At 45.2% G+C, this 13678-nt stretch overlaps 1 protein-coding gene across 2 annotated transcripts in view; it reads right to left on the minus strand.

The window, feature by feature from the left end:
- CERT1 (ceramide transporter 1) overlaps positions 1–13678 on the minus strand; it is a 79567-nt gene that overhangs the window by 50506 nt on the left and 15383 nt on the right. The gene's annotated exons all lie outside the window — the stretch shown is intronic.

Raw genomic sequence — 13678 nt, forward strand, 5'->3', positions numbered from 1 at the left:
TGGGGCGTTACTCACATTGCATCCATTTAACCAACACCGTTTATAAAAAAAAAAAAAAACTGCTAATAGTCACACATATGAATATCAATATGTCTGCACTGGAGAAAAGCGAGATCGTAGCGGTGATCACGGAGACAGATGTTTTCTGGACTTCCATTGGGTAATTACATTAGAAAGTATGCCGGTCAGCACATCCAAAGGTAATGGATGACCTTCAATTGCACAGCAAAAGGGAACATCTTTGACAATAGGTTTTTTTTTGCTGAACCTAATGCAAGAAGTGTTCTGATCTGAGGACTGGGCATCCATTGAGGGCAGCTGTGCTCTATTCAAGTACTGCATGGGGCTGTGTGGTCAGTTTCAGAAGAACTTGTATATAATGAACACGTCTAAACCGATGACAAGTGTTACTTGTGGTGAAAATGTGGGATTTCAGAGCAGGAAAACTACACATTACAGCTCAAAAAAACATCTCAGAATGTAGCGACAACCCAAGCTAGCTGCTAGTACTATGTTTTTTGGCAAGTACAGACTATAGAAATCAAAAAGTTTAGACAGGTTAATGAAGTTGCTTAGTGCAACAGTATAAATGGGTTCTCCAGTATAACATTGATAGTTTATACCGTGGGGCTTGGCGGCCCCTTGACTGCCGTACCCAACACAGCGCCATCCGTGTCTCCAACCACTGTGCTTTTCTAGTGCTACTTTTCCTGAGGGCCCTCGCTAATCGGAAAGTGATGGCATATACTAGCGATATGCCATCATATTATGACATAGGAATAACCCCGTTAATGTGGTAGAACCTGGTTTTATTACAATTTAAGCAGGTTCAAGTCAGCGCTGTGCAGAAGGGTCCAGCTGATAAGTGTAAATGAAGGCTTGTGCTTTACTGTTGACAAAGCTGGCAAAGAGCTCTTCTTTTTAAGTCCCAACCAGGGCATGGTGTCAAGCTTTTAGAGGCGTGGCATCGGTAGTTACAGCATTATATACAGTAGAACGCCACAACATCCAAACTGCTAACAGAACAGGAACATTTCTGTACGATTAATAAAAAAACATAGCAAGCTTTACACTTCTAGAAGGGACCTCCTCTAGTAGGGCTGAGAGAAAAAACAAACATATAGCACTAATATTGTCATGGTGCAGCACACCATGGTTGCAAGTTATACATAAGAAATTAAAATAAAAAAATAAAAAAGTAAAATAACGGCTAGAAGAAAATTGTGGTGACAGAAGTGATGCTTCATACAAACCACTCATGAATTGCACTGTATCTGGTACTTCGCCTCTCCAGCACGGACAGCATTTTCCTGTTCTACGCTGCAATCTGCGTCTACATTTTCTTTAATTATCCATGTTCTCGCTCAACAAGCCCACAAATCAATACTAAAAAATATGCTGTACTGCTTGCTCGGCACAGAGGAACAGAACTTGCATAGACAAACAAGGCATGAATTCCCTCCCCCAAAAAAGACGAAGAGCTTACGGCAAAACACGATTTCTACAACAACCTAAGGGTCCTAGTTCACAGCGTTTTGTTGATCTTGATGCGAAAACAGCATCTGAATCAGCGCCATGAAACGCACCCAAATCGCCCCCCCACCTCCCCATTGATTTCAATGGGAAACAAAAAGGAGGTTTTTTTTTCCCGGGCAGCTTTTAGGCGATTGCGGGGGGGGGGGGACGGGGACGACACGGACGGTGTGCCCTTTTTCTTCAAGTAGTTAACCCCTTGGGGAAAACAAACAAAAAAAAACTGCGGTCCTCCAGCGTTTGGAGTTTTACAATTTCTATGTTTGTTTACCCGCTTTTTGAGGATTGACCACAGGTTCTCAATGGGATTAAAATCTGGGGCATTTCCTAGGCATGGACCCAAAGATTCAACGTTTTGTTCACCGAGCCACTTAGTTATCACTTTTGCCTTGGGACATGGTACTCCATGCTTGAAAAAGCATTGTTCATCACCAAATTGCTGCGGGATCGTTGAGAGAAGAAGTTGCTCTTGGGAGGATGTTTAGATGCCAGTCTTTATTTATGGAAGTTTTCTGCAAAATTGTGAGCACAGTCCCTTAGATGAAAAGCAACCCCACACACGAATGGTCTCAAGATGCTTTACTGTTGACATGACACAGGACTCATGGTGGCGCTCACCTTTTCTTCCCCGGACAAGCATTCTTCCAGGTGTCCCAAACCAGTATGGAGGGGGAGGGGGGGGAGTCAGAGAAAATAACTTTACCCCAATCCTCGGCAGTCCAATCCCTGTAATTCTTGACACTTTCGCCTCACTGTGTGCAGATGCACGGATACCTGCCTGCTGCCATTCTGGAGCAATCTCTGCACTGGTGTTGAACCAATCCTGTAACTGAATCCTCTTTAGGAGATGATCCAGTCGCTTGCTGGACTTTCTTGGGCACCCTAAAGCCTGCTTCACAGCAATTGAACTGCTCTCCTTGAAGTTCTCGATGATCCGATAAATGGTTGATTTAGGGGCAATCCTACAAGCAGCAATGTCGCTGCCTGTAAAGCCCTTTTGATGCAAAGCAATGACGATAGCATGGGTTTTCTTGGAGGTAACCATGGTTAACAGAAGACAATGATTTCAAGCAACCAGTCTGCTCTAATAATTCAATCAGCATGACAGAGTGATATCAGCTGCCTGGTCCTCGTTAAGGGTATGTGCACACGACAACGCCAAAAACATATGAAATTACAGAGCTGTTTTCAGGAGAAAACAGCTCCTGAATTTCAGACGTTTTTACAAATGCACGCGTGTGTCGCAGCATCTTTTTCGGACGTAATTTGAGCTGGTTTTTATTGGAGTCAATGAAAAACAGCTCCAATTACGTCCCAATTAGTGTCCTGCACTGCTTTGACGCAGCCGTAATTTTACGCGCCGTCTTTTGACAGCGACGCCTAAAAGGACAGCTCGTCTGCACAGAACATCGTAAGACCCATTGCAAGCACAGGGCAGATGTTTGCAGGCATATTGGAGCCGTTTTTTCAGGCGTAATTCGAGTCGTAAAACGCCTCCATTACGCCTGAAAATTGGTGATGTGCACATACCCTAACACTTTCTCCTGAGCGAACGAGAATAGCACTGAAATGAGGTTAGCAGGTCATGTGGCAGGGATGAAATGCAGTGGAAATGTTTTTTTTGTGATGAAGTTAATTTTTATGGCAACAAATGACTTCGCAATGGATATGATCACTCTTCATAAATATCTAGAATTAATGCAAATTTCCACTATAAAAACTGAAGCAGCAAACTTTTTAAATACCAAACTTTGTGTCAGTCTAAAACTTTTGGCCAGGATTGTACAATGCTTAACGAGTCTGTCTTTTTTTTTTTATGATCTATCTTTGGGTGTGCATATCTGTTTTTTTGCCATACTTTCTCTTGAATTTACACCTTTAGGCTGGGTTCACACGACCTATTTTCAGGCGTAAACGAGGCGTATTATGCCTCGATTTACGCCTGAAAATAGGGCTACAATACGTCGGCAAACATCTGCATTTGAGCCGTTCTTCATTGAACTCAATGAAGAGCAGCTCAAGATTTACAAGCGTCACAGACGCCTCGCATAATACGAGGAGGAGCTTTTACGGCTGAAACGAGGCAGCTGTTTTCTCCTTTAAACAGTCTGTCTTTTCAGACGTAAAAGCCTCTCATCGTGTGCACATACCCTTATACTTCTCCACTCTTGGCTTCATATTAAAAAAAAAAAAAGCTCCAGCAAAAAAAAAACTGTACTAAAAACTGCATGTGTGAATACAACCTAAGGGTATGTTCACACGCTAGCTGGCTTTTACGGCTGAAATTACAGCCTGTTTTCAGAAGAAAACAGCTGCGTCGTTTCAGCCGTAAATGCTCCTCCTCGTAATATAAGAGGCGTCTGTGACGCTCGTATATCTTGAGCTGCTCTTCATTGAGTTCAATGAAGAACGGCTCAAATTACGTGGCAAAGAAGTGCCCTGCACTTATTTGCCGAGGCAGTCAAATTACGCGTCGTCGTTTGACAGCTGTCAAACGACGACGCGTAAATTACAGGTCGTCTGCACAATACGTCGGCAAACCCATTCAAATGAATGGGCAGATGTTTGCCGACGTATTGGAGCCCTATTTTCAGACGTAAAACGAGGCATAATACGCCTCGTTTACGTCTGAAAATAGGTCGGGTGAACCCAGCCTAACAGGTGTTAGGTCTGAAGAGATCAGATAACTGTTTGCCCCATGATTAATTTATCTGGTATCTAGAGTTGGAGAGCCTCAAGAAACATTTCCATACCCAAAACCGCAATTTTTTAAGCTGCTTATAGGTCCTTTAAGGAATCAGTAACAGAAGGCATACTACTACTCAACTAAAAGGACCTCTAGATCAGATCAAATACTACTCACTGTGCGGCGGTAAAAGACACCAGCAACTGAATGCAGCGACCAGGCTTATTACGGTATGTCATGATATAAGAGCTCGATGTAGCCAACCACAGAATGGCGAACTCCACACTGAAATGCCAAAAACACAATTCAAGACTAACCCATATAGCAGTGACACACGGTAAACGACAGACGCGTGTTAATTATTCCAAAACTGGTTTAAGATGTAGTGGTGTGTGTCAGCCACGTACACACAGTGCATGGAAGTTTCCAGGCTGCCATGTCAGCAGCAAGTTTTTTTTTCCTTTTGGGATGACAGATGTAATGTCATATTTACCAGTTGTTGACATATCTGGTCTAGGGGATATACAGGTTTTATTTAATGTCTAACCTAAGAGCACATGTGGATATCCACTTATGGCATACAGTCTAAGGCCCTGTTCAAAGTTTTTTGGAGTGTTTGATGTGGAAACCGCCCAAAAAATCACTTGAAATCACCATCCATTGATTTCAATGGGAGGCAGAGACATTTCCGCCTCATGAACCCCATTGAAAAAGACGGGCCTTTTGAGTTATTATGCGCGGGCACAATCCGACACGCATTGTCTAGACTCTATGCTCTCCTAATCTCCCCCTCCACGCCTCCATACTGGCTTAGTTGGGAACGGGACTTAGGCTTCACATTTACTCCCGAGCACAAGGATCACCTGTTCCACATGACACACAAATTATCTCTGGCTAGCAGATGTCAAGAGGCTGGGTATAAGATTTTGTCTCGATGGTATAGGGTGCCTTCCAGATTGCATGTGATGTTTCCGGCGGTTTCACCACTGTGTTGGAGATGTGGTGACCATGTGGGTACTCTTACATATTTTTTGGGACTGCCCCATGCTGGCGGACTTTTGGTCTGAGGTGTGGCGCATTTCCTCGAAGTTTACGGATTTCCTCCTCCCAAGAACACCGGGTCTCTTCCTGCTCCATCTGTGTGAGGTGCCTCTATCTGTCTGGTGAACGCGGCCAGGGCGTGTGTCCCTGCGTTGTGGAAACAATCCTGCCCCCCAACGGTGGGCATGTGGTTTGGTAAAATTCAGGAGATCATGAGAATGGAGGATCTCACGGAATCAATGAGAGGATCCCATGCTTCCTCAAAACGTGGCGTGAATGAATTCGCTTTCAATCCTCAGAAAAATACAAGACCGTCATGGCGTCTTGAGTCAACTCAGTGGGTCCTGGTGGTCAGGTCGGTTCCTTCCCTTTCTTTTGCTAGCTCCTCTAGTCTTCACGTTCTTAGCGGTTGGAGTTATACTTCTCTGTGATTAGGGTCCCTTTGTATTGTTACTTGTTGGCCTGCGAGCCGATGTTGGTGCAGTTTTGCGATGCACCATGATGTAATGCTCTTTTGAAAACGAAAATAAAAAAAATAAAAAAAATCTGAGACGGGAAAAAACAGCTGCCAACGGTGGCTGCGTTTTGATGCGTTTTTAGCACACAAAAAAAACATTCGTTTTTTTCCTTTGGAGGTTTTTTTTACCTCTTCAACAAGCAAAGAAACGCCACAAAAAACCGGAGCTGATTTTTCTAGGCAGAATTTTCTGCCTACAAAATAAGTGTGTGATCAAGGTCTAAGGCTACACCCAGACGCTGCAGAAAATCTGTGTCAAAACTGCAGATAGACGCAGGCAATTCCACAGGCAAAATCCACACATTATACAGTGTTTTTGGTTTTTTTTAATACATTTTAGTAGGTGCGGATTTTGTATTGAGGCGAAAACAGGTGCAGATTTTATGCTGAAGAACAGAGATTTCACCACAAAATGTCGTTAAATGCTAATGAATGGAGATCTTACAAAACCCCATTCACACATAGCAGAAAACATTATGCCGATTATAGGGCCTGCTCTAAAATCGCAGCATGCCTTGATGTGGCACACATCAGTTCCAAAATTTATCAAAGGGTGTACTCTGCATGTAAACAATACAGATTTTGCCTATAGGACCCGATATTTATTTAGAACTGTGGCTATACATTTGAAGTGGTCAAAATAATGCCCGCTACCCAGTCACATTTTTGAAGACCGGCTCGCAAACTAGAGTGGAACGAATATATCATATGCAAAATGTTCCTACGTCCAATTTCTTCTAATCTCTTCCTCTCAGCCTTGGAACACGCCATAAATTAGGTCACAGACAACAGTGCGTTCTCCATGGTTGTCTTTTAGGACATTTGTTCAGGAAACGCTTACAATTTTATAGTATAGAGCAGATATTTTATCCCTCTCCTAAAATACACATATGAAAATAGTTCCAGTATTACCATAATAAATTCTGACCTGACGGCTATGTAACAACTTCATTATAAAACTAGAATATGAAGCGTTGTGTTCTGGTCACTGGGTCAAAAGTACAATGTGAAGGCTTGCAACACTACTTCTTAAAAAAGGGACAACTTAGAAATGAGACAAAAAAGATAATAGCCCAACCCTTTTATAAAAATGTATTATTTCACATGCATTAGGATGGAGGTCGAGGGTTGAAAAACGGTTAAGATGGTTACCTCCCTAGGACACAACTTTTTTTTGCAGTTCAGTGTTACGAATATGTTTATACACACACACTATAATACTAATACACACTATAATACTAACACACACACTAATACTAACAGACACACGTACTAATACACACACTATAATACTAATACACACACACACACACACACACTAGTACTAATACACACACACACTATAATACTAACACACACGGATATGGCGCTTTTCCGCCTCTAAAAACATGCTGAAAATTAAAAAAATATAAAATAGGTGAAGAATTTGACGGTGATACCAATCTGGGTGTACGTTGAACAGTATGTCCTGGGAAGCATAAAGTGTGTATTTACCAGATGTACTATAATTATTAACAGACCTGACAAAACAGAGCCATTAAAAGCCTGCATACATACATACATACATGGCTATTTATGCAGGATTTGTATTAGAGAAGATTTGTTTAGCCAAATACTTCAGTGGAACGGCACCACAAAAGATATACACAGAAATAGTCTGTAAACACCTACACAGGGGCCTTGGAAATCCACTTAATGAGTAGTTAAAAAAAAAAAAAAAACCTAATAAATGGAATATTTCATTTGCTATACTTAAGGGCTCATTCAGACGAGCATGAATCTCACCGTGTGCTGTGCGTTGAAAAGCAGACAGATTTAACTCACGGTTTTTTACAAGCGTAAATCTGTCACGCTCGTGTGACTATAGCCTAAAGGCAAGTACAGCCTTTCATATATAGTGGAGCGCTAAACGACATAAGGAGTCCTTCTACATATGTTCTACAGTTCTGTCTAAGAAAACAAGCCAAGGCAGGAGATCAGGAAATAGAGTGTCTGCAAGGATGGGCTGGCTACCTGCTTAGTCACACGGTCATGAGACAGTGGGGGACTTTAGAGACAGAAATCTATAAGATCGCTGAGAGAAGCTAAAACAGACAGACCTCTCTACAGTCTGGAGGTGGGGGAACGAACTGTAAGAATAGTGGCCTTGGTATAATTGTAAGAGACCCACATTATATGAACACACCGAGTACAGCGTAGGGCTGGGCGATTATGACAAATCACAATTAATTGAAAATGTAGCCTCAATTACAATTAATAAATGATTTTAGGGTCACACCCCTTTTTGCATACCGCACCATTGAATATAGATCCCCTAAGTCTGCTGTATACTACTGCATATAATATACCCCCCGACACTGCCCGTTTACACAGCATAATGCCCCCATAGCTACCCCCACACATCCCCAGTGGTGCCGAATAAAAACGAAATACTCACGTAATCCCGTTCCAATAATGAGCAGAGGAGAGGAGAGATCCCTCTGCTCCCCTGGTCTGTGTGGCTTGGCGAATATTTTCAAATCCCGCTGTGCTTCTGCCATATACAGGCCTTTCAGGCATCCTATTGGTCCACAGGGTCCTCAACGTCCACCCTATTTTCTTCTTGTTTAGCCTCAATGCCCATGCATGGGGCAGGCACTGTCTAGGCATTGAGGCTAAACAAAAATGTAAATAGGGCGGGCATTGAGGACATGGTGGACCAACCAATAGGATGCCTGAAACGCCAGAAGTCCAAAGGACTATGAAAATATGCCTGCCGAGCCGCTCACGGCTCAGCGGACAGGCGCAAGGCAGCGACGTCACACAGTGAATAGTCGAGCAGGGAACAGACAGCTCTACTATAGAATTCAACTGTATCTGCGTCCTGAGGACACTGATACAGTTGAAACCAGAAAAAAAAAAATGCGTAAGATGACCTCTGTTATCTGTGGTGAATTTAGTTTTTTTTTCCAAATAATTGCCCAGCCCTAGTAGAACGTTGGTGTTTTCATGGGATTTACAGTATTATGTACTAAACATTCAAATGGTCTTGTTTATTACACCTATCCACATGGGCATATAATAACTAATGAAAGATCTTCAGTTCTCATTTCGCCACAAAAAAAAAATCAATCTGGTGCCAACATAACATATTGAAATGTTAAGCAGAACACAAAGCACTCAAACACCACATTAGTAGCACATTCAACAAATAGCAAAGCTAGCATTCATGTAATCCATCATTACATTTTAGGTCCCCTGCACACGGGTAAGAATTGTTGCAGAAAACGCTGCAGCAAATTCTACCAAGATACCGCAGGGAATTCCAGCCAAAGGTCTGCACAAATTGTGTTTGATTTTGTGCAGACTTTCAGATGGATTTGCCAATGCGGACACCAGACAAGGGGAGGAAGATTTATGGGAATAAAAAAAAACACACAATTGGTCTTGCATAGTGATGGAGTCACTCCTCCCAGGGCTGGTGTCACTGCTGCCAGCCTCCTGGGTTGACGTTTTCTCCCATAGAACTGTTGCAATTGGCTTCAGCAGTCACATGGGATGAAACAGCAACCCCGGAGGCTGGCAACACCAAAACCAGATAGGGGAGGAGTGAGGCATTGCTACAGGAATGCCAGGAGCAGGGAGTATGAACATTTTAAAGTGGACCGTCTTACTTGCGATTCTGCTGCAACACTTACGGAGTCCTGGAGTTACATTACTCAGAACCATGTGTAGATCACATTGCTTGTAAAAGGCACATGGCTGTTCCTTTTTTTGGAAAGGATACATGACAATTATGCAATTTGTTGGGGGACACAAGATGAGCACAAAAGAAAAAGGACAAAAACTGAAGGACATAACCAGCACACACACTGGGATAGAAAAATACATAACATTTTATAAAATAATTAAAAAAAATAAATACAAAAAAGGTACCAGTTACACTGGTTAATACAATTAGGCATTAACCAGGGAAATTGGTACCTTTAAATTATTTGTAAAATAAATTTTATATATTTTCTATCCCAGTGTGTAGGTTGTGTCCTTCAGTTTTGTGTTTATTGGACGGCAGTGTGTAACATTAGTTACATTTTCTGGGAATGTTAATTCGATGGTGAATTTTGATTCTTTGAGCACTTGTTGCACAGTCTTCCGTGACGACGATACGACTGTCGCATGACCGACCCCGATGTACTCTATGTAAATCGCTGTACTACTGCTAGTACATGGAATACAGCGGGGTCGTCACATGAGGAAGAGTCGTAAAGTCATCAAAGACGGCTGTGCATCTAGACTTCCGGTCCCCAGGCAGCGCTATGAAAATCTCAGAATTCGCGCAATGGGGGACCAAAATCTATATTAGCAGTGTACTCCCATAGTAAAGAGAGTACACTGCTAATAATTTTTAGTCCCCACAATCGCCCCTATAATTTCATCCAGCTTTCTGCTACTGTAATATGCTGCAGATTTTCTGCAAAGGGAATACAGACTAAATATTCTGCTGGAAATTACCTTAAAGTGTAGCTAAACGTTCAACAAACTTCTGACATGTCATAGTGACATGTCAGAGGATTGGATTGGTGGGGGTCCGAGCACTGAGACTCCCACCAATCGCTAGAACGAAGAGGCTGAAGCACTCGTGTGAGCTAAGAAATAAACGTATTGGTGTACGGACTCAATAGAAAGTCTATGAGCCCGTACTCCGATACATCGGCTTTCCGGAAAAAGTCGAACAGACATGAAGCACGAGCACTTCATTCTAGAGATTATTGGTGGGGGTCAGAGTACGGAGACCCCCCCCCCCCCCACCAATACAAACTTCTGACAGGTCACTATGACATGTCAGAAGTTTGTCGAACATTTAGATACACTTTAAAGAATGTGCTGGTTTTGTGGCTGTGATCGCAAAATTGCAAAACACACTTTATTAAAAAAAATAATTAAAAAAAATGACTGAACAGCTGCTCTACCCCAACCTCACAGACGTTGTACATGTGCTCATCTGATGTCCCGACACATGACAATTATGCAATTTATATCCAAAAAAGGAACAGCCATGTGCCTTTTCCAAGCAATGTGATATACACATGGCCCTGAGTAACGAACTCCAGGACTCCCGTAAGTGCGTGCAATGGGTTTAATGTTTTAGCGCTTCATATTCAAAAAAAAATAAATAAAAAAAATAAAATAAATCACATTAAAGCAGTTGTCTTCCCAGATGCTCTATTAGGACATAAGGGCGTCTAAGGGAGGGGGGGGGGGGGTTTGTAAGGAACAGACCTCTTCTGTTAGCCACAACATAAAAGCCAGCCCCATTCATGTATTACATGGTTGGCCATTCATACAAATAGCCAAGACTGGTCAAAGCAAGTATATCAGTAAGGTCTAAGTTAGTTTGCCACTTATTTTTAAGAACGTGGCACACAGGCTGACCACTTTCGCAGAATTTGCAATAAGCCATGCCCGATTCGTAACATCTGCAACATTAATACAAGCGCCCCATTGTGGCATTGCTAACACATTGAAGAACAAACATTGAACTATTCTAGAAATGCAAGGAATTCTGCAAGTGAATTGAAAAATCCTTATGGTTCTTATCTTCATTATGAAAGCGGAAATCCAGTTGTGATCAAAGTCATCTGGTGCTCATGTGACACAATCCAAATTATTATTTCAGAATGCTCTTCAAAGCAGCCAAGTGTTCCCCTGCATGGGGACGTTCTTCTGAACACAAGTGCCAGAAAAATGTGACTGCGCACCACCCTACTGCAATGTAATATTAATATCCAACAATGCAATATATCCATTACTGACTTAGGCCAGGGGTAGACAGATTACTGCTACACCCCTGCTGGAGCCAGGCAAAAAAGGAGTTCCATAGAAATTAGTAAAAAAAAAAAAAGAAAAAAAAGCTACCCAGTTGGACCTACAAGAGAACTCTAGAGAATCATACTTACATTAAAATGTCTTTCATAGTGACAATATCTCTGGGGGGGGGGGGCTGTCCTAAGAGAGCCAGGGGCCCCCAAGACTGGACATCAAATACTAGAATAGGAACCCCAAAAACTATGTTAGGGCTGGGCAATTATGACCTAAGTCCCGATTAAACCTGTATCCTCGATTATCGAACGACTTAGACCAGGGGTCTCAAGCATGCGGGCCTAATGCGGCCCCTGGGGCTGTCATCTGCGGCCCGCGGGACACAGAGCCGCTAGTACAGGCTCTGCTCCGGGACTCTGGAATTCCCTGACATCGCTGCCCATATATGGACAGTGTGTCAGGGTCTTGCCCAGAGCGGAGCAGAGCGCTGGTGTCTGCTCTGCTCCTGGACTCTGTGGAATTCCCCGACATCGCTGTCCACATATGAACAGCGATGTCTGGGGCTTCCCCAGAGCCCCGAGCAGAGCGCTGGTGTCGGCACTGCTCCGGGACTCTGTGGAATTCCCTGACATCGCTGCCCATATATGGACAGTGTGTCAGGGTCTTCCCCAGAGCGGAGTCCCGGGCAGAGCGCTATTATCGGCTCTGCTCCAGGACTCTGGGGAAGCCTCTGACATCGCTGTCCATACATCGACAATGATGTCAGGGGCTTCCCCAGAGCAGGAGTCCCAGTGATGTCAGGAGCACAGCTGGAGTCCCAGGAAGAGCCTACTAGCGCTCTGCCTGGGACTCCAGCTCTGGGGTTGCCCCTGACATCTCTGTCCATATATGGACAGAGCTGGAATCCCAGGCAGAGTGCCAGAAGCGGCTCTGGGCAAGCCCTTGACGGCACTGTGGCAGCCTGTACAGAGGGCACTGTGGCAGCCTGTACAGAGGGCACTGTGGCAGCATCTACAAGTGGGCAGTGTGGCAGCATCTACAAGTGGGCAGTGTGGCAGCATCTACAAGTGGGCAGTGTGGCAGCATCTACAAGTGGGCAGTGTGGCAGCATCTACAAGTGGGCGCGGCGGCAGCATCTACAAGTGGGCGCGGCGGCAGCATCTACAAGTGGGCGCGGCGGCAGCATCTACAAGTGGGCGCGGCGGCAGCATCTACAAGTGGGCGCGGCGGCAGCATCTACAAGTGGGCGCGGCGGCAGCATCTACAAGTGGGCGCGGCGGCAGCATCTACAAGTGGGCGCGGCGGCAGCATCTACAAGTGGGCGCGGCGGCAGCATCTACAAGTGGGCGCGGCGGCAGCATCCACAGAGGGCGCGGCGGCAGCATCCACAGAGGGCGCGGCGGCAGCATCCACAGAGGGCGCGGCGGCAGCATCCACAGAGGGCGCGGCGGCAGCATCCACAGAGGGCGCGGCGGCAGCATCCACAGAGGGCGCGGCGGCAGCATCCACAGAGGGCGCGGCGGCAGCATCCACAGAGGGCGCGGCGGCAGCATCCACAGAGGGCGCGGCGGCAGCATCCACAGAGGGCGCGGCGGCAGCATCCACAGAGGGCGCGGCGGCAGCATCCACAGAGGGCGCGGCGGCAGCATCCACAGAGGGCGCGGCGGCAGCATCCACAGAGGGCGCGGCGGCAGCATCCACAGAGGGCGCGGCGGCAGCATCCACAGAGGGCGCGGCGGCAGCATCCACAGAGGGCGCGGCGGCAGCATCCACAGAGGGCGCGGCGGCAGCATCCACAGAGGGCGCGGCGGCAGCATCCACAGAGGGCGCGGCGGCAGCATCCACAGAGGGCGCGGCGGCAGCATCCACAGAGGGCGCGGCGGCAGCATCCACAGAGGGCGCGGCGGCAGCATCCACAGAGGGCGCGGCGGCACTATCTAAAAAGGGGCTGCCCAATCTTGACATGTGTGCTAACTGAGCCGCCGGACTGCATTTAACGACACTTAAACTGGAAAGCTGGATTGTTGAAATAAGCACGTGGAGAAATCTCTCAAATTTTAAACCTAGCGCTATTATTATAGTAATATAGTGTTCTAGTAGTT

Source organism: Rhinoderma darwinii, chromosome 1 (genome assembly GCF_050947455.1).
Source record: "Rhinoderma darwinii isolate aRhiDar2 chromosome 1, aRhiDar2.hap1, whole genome shotgun sequence".
NCBI lineage: Eukaryota > Metazoa > Chordata > Amphibia > Anura > Rhinodermatidae > Rhinoderma > Rhinoderma darwinii.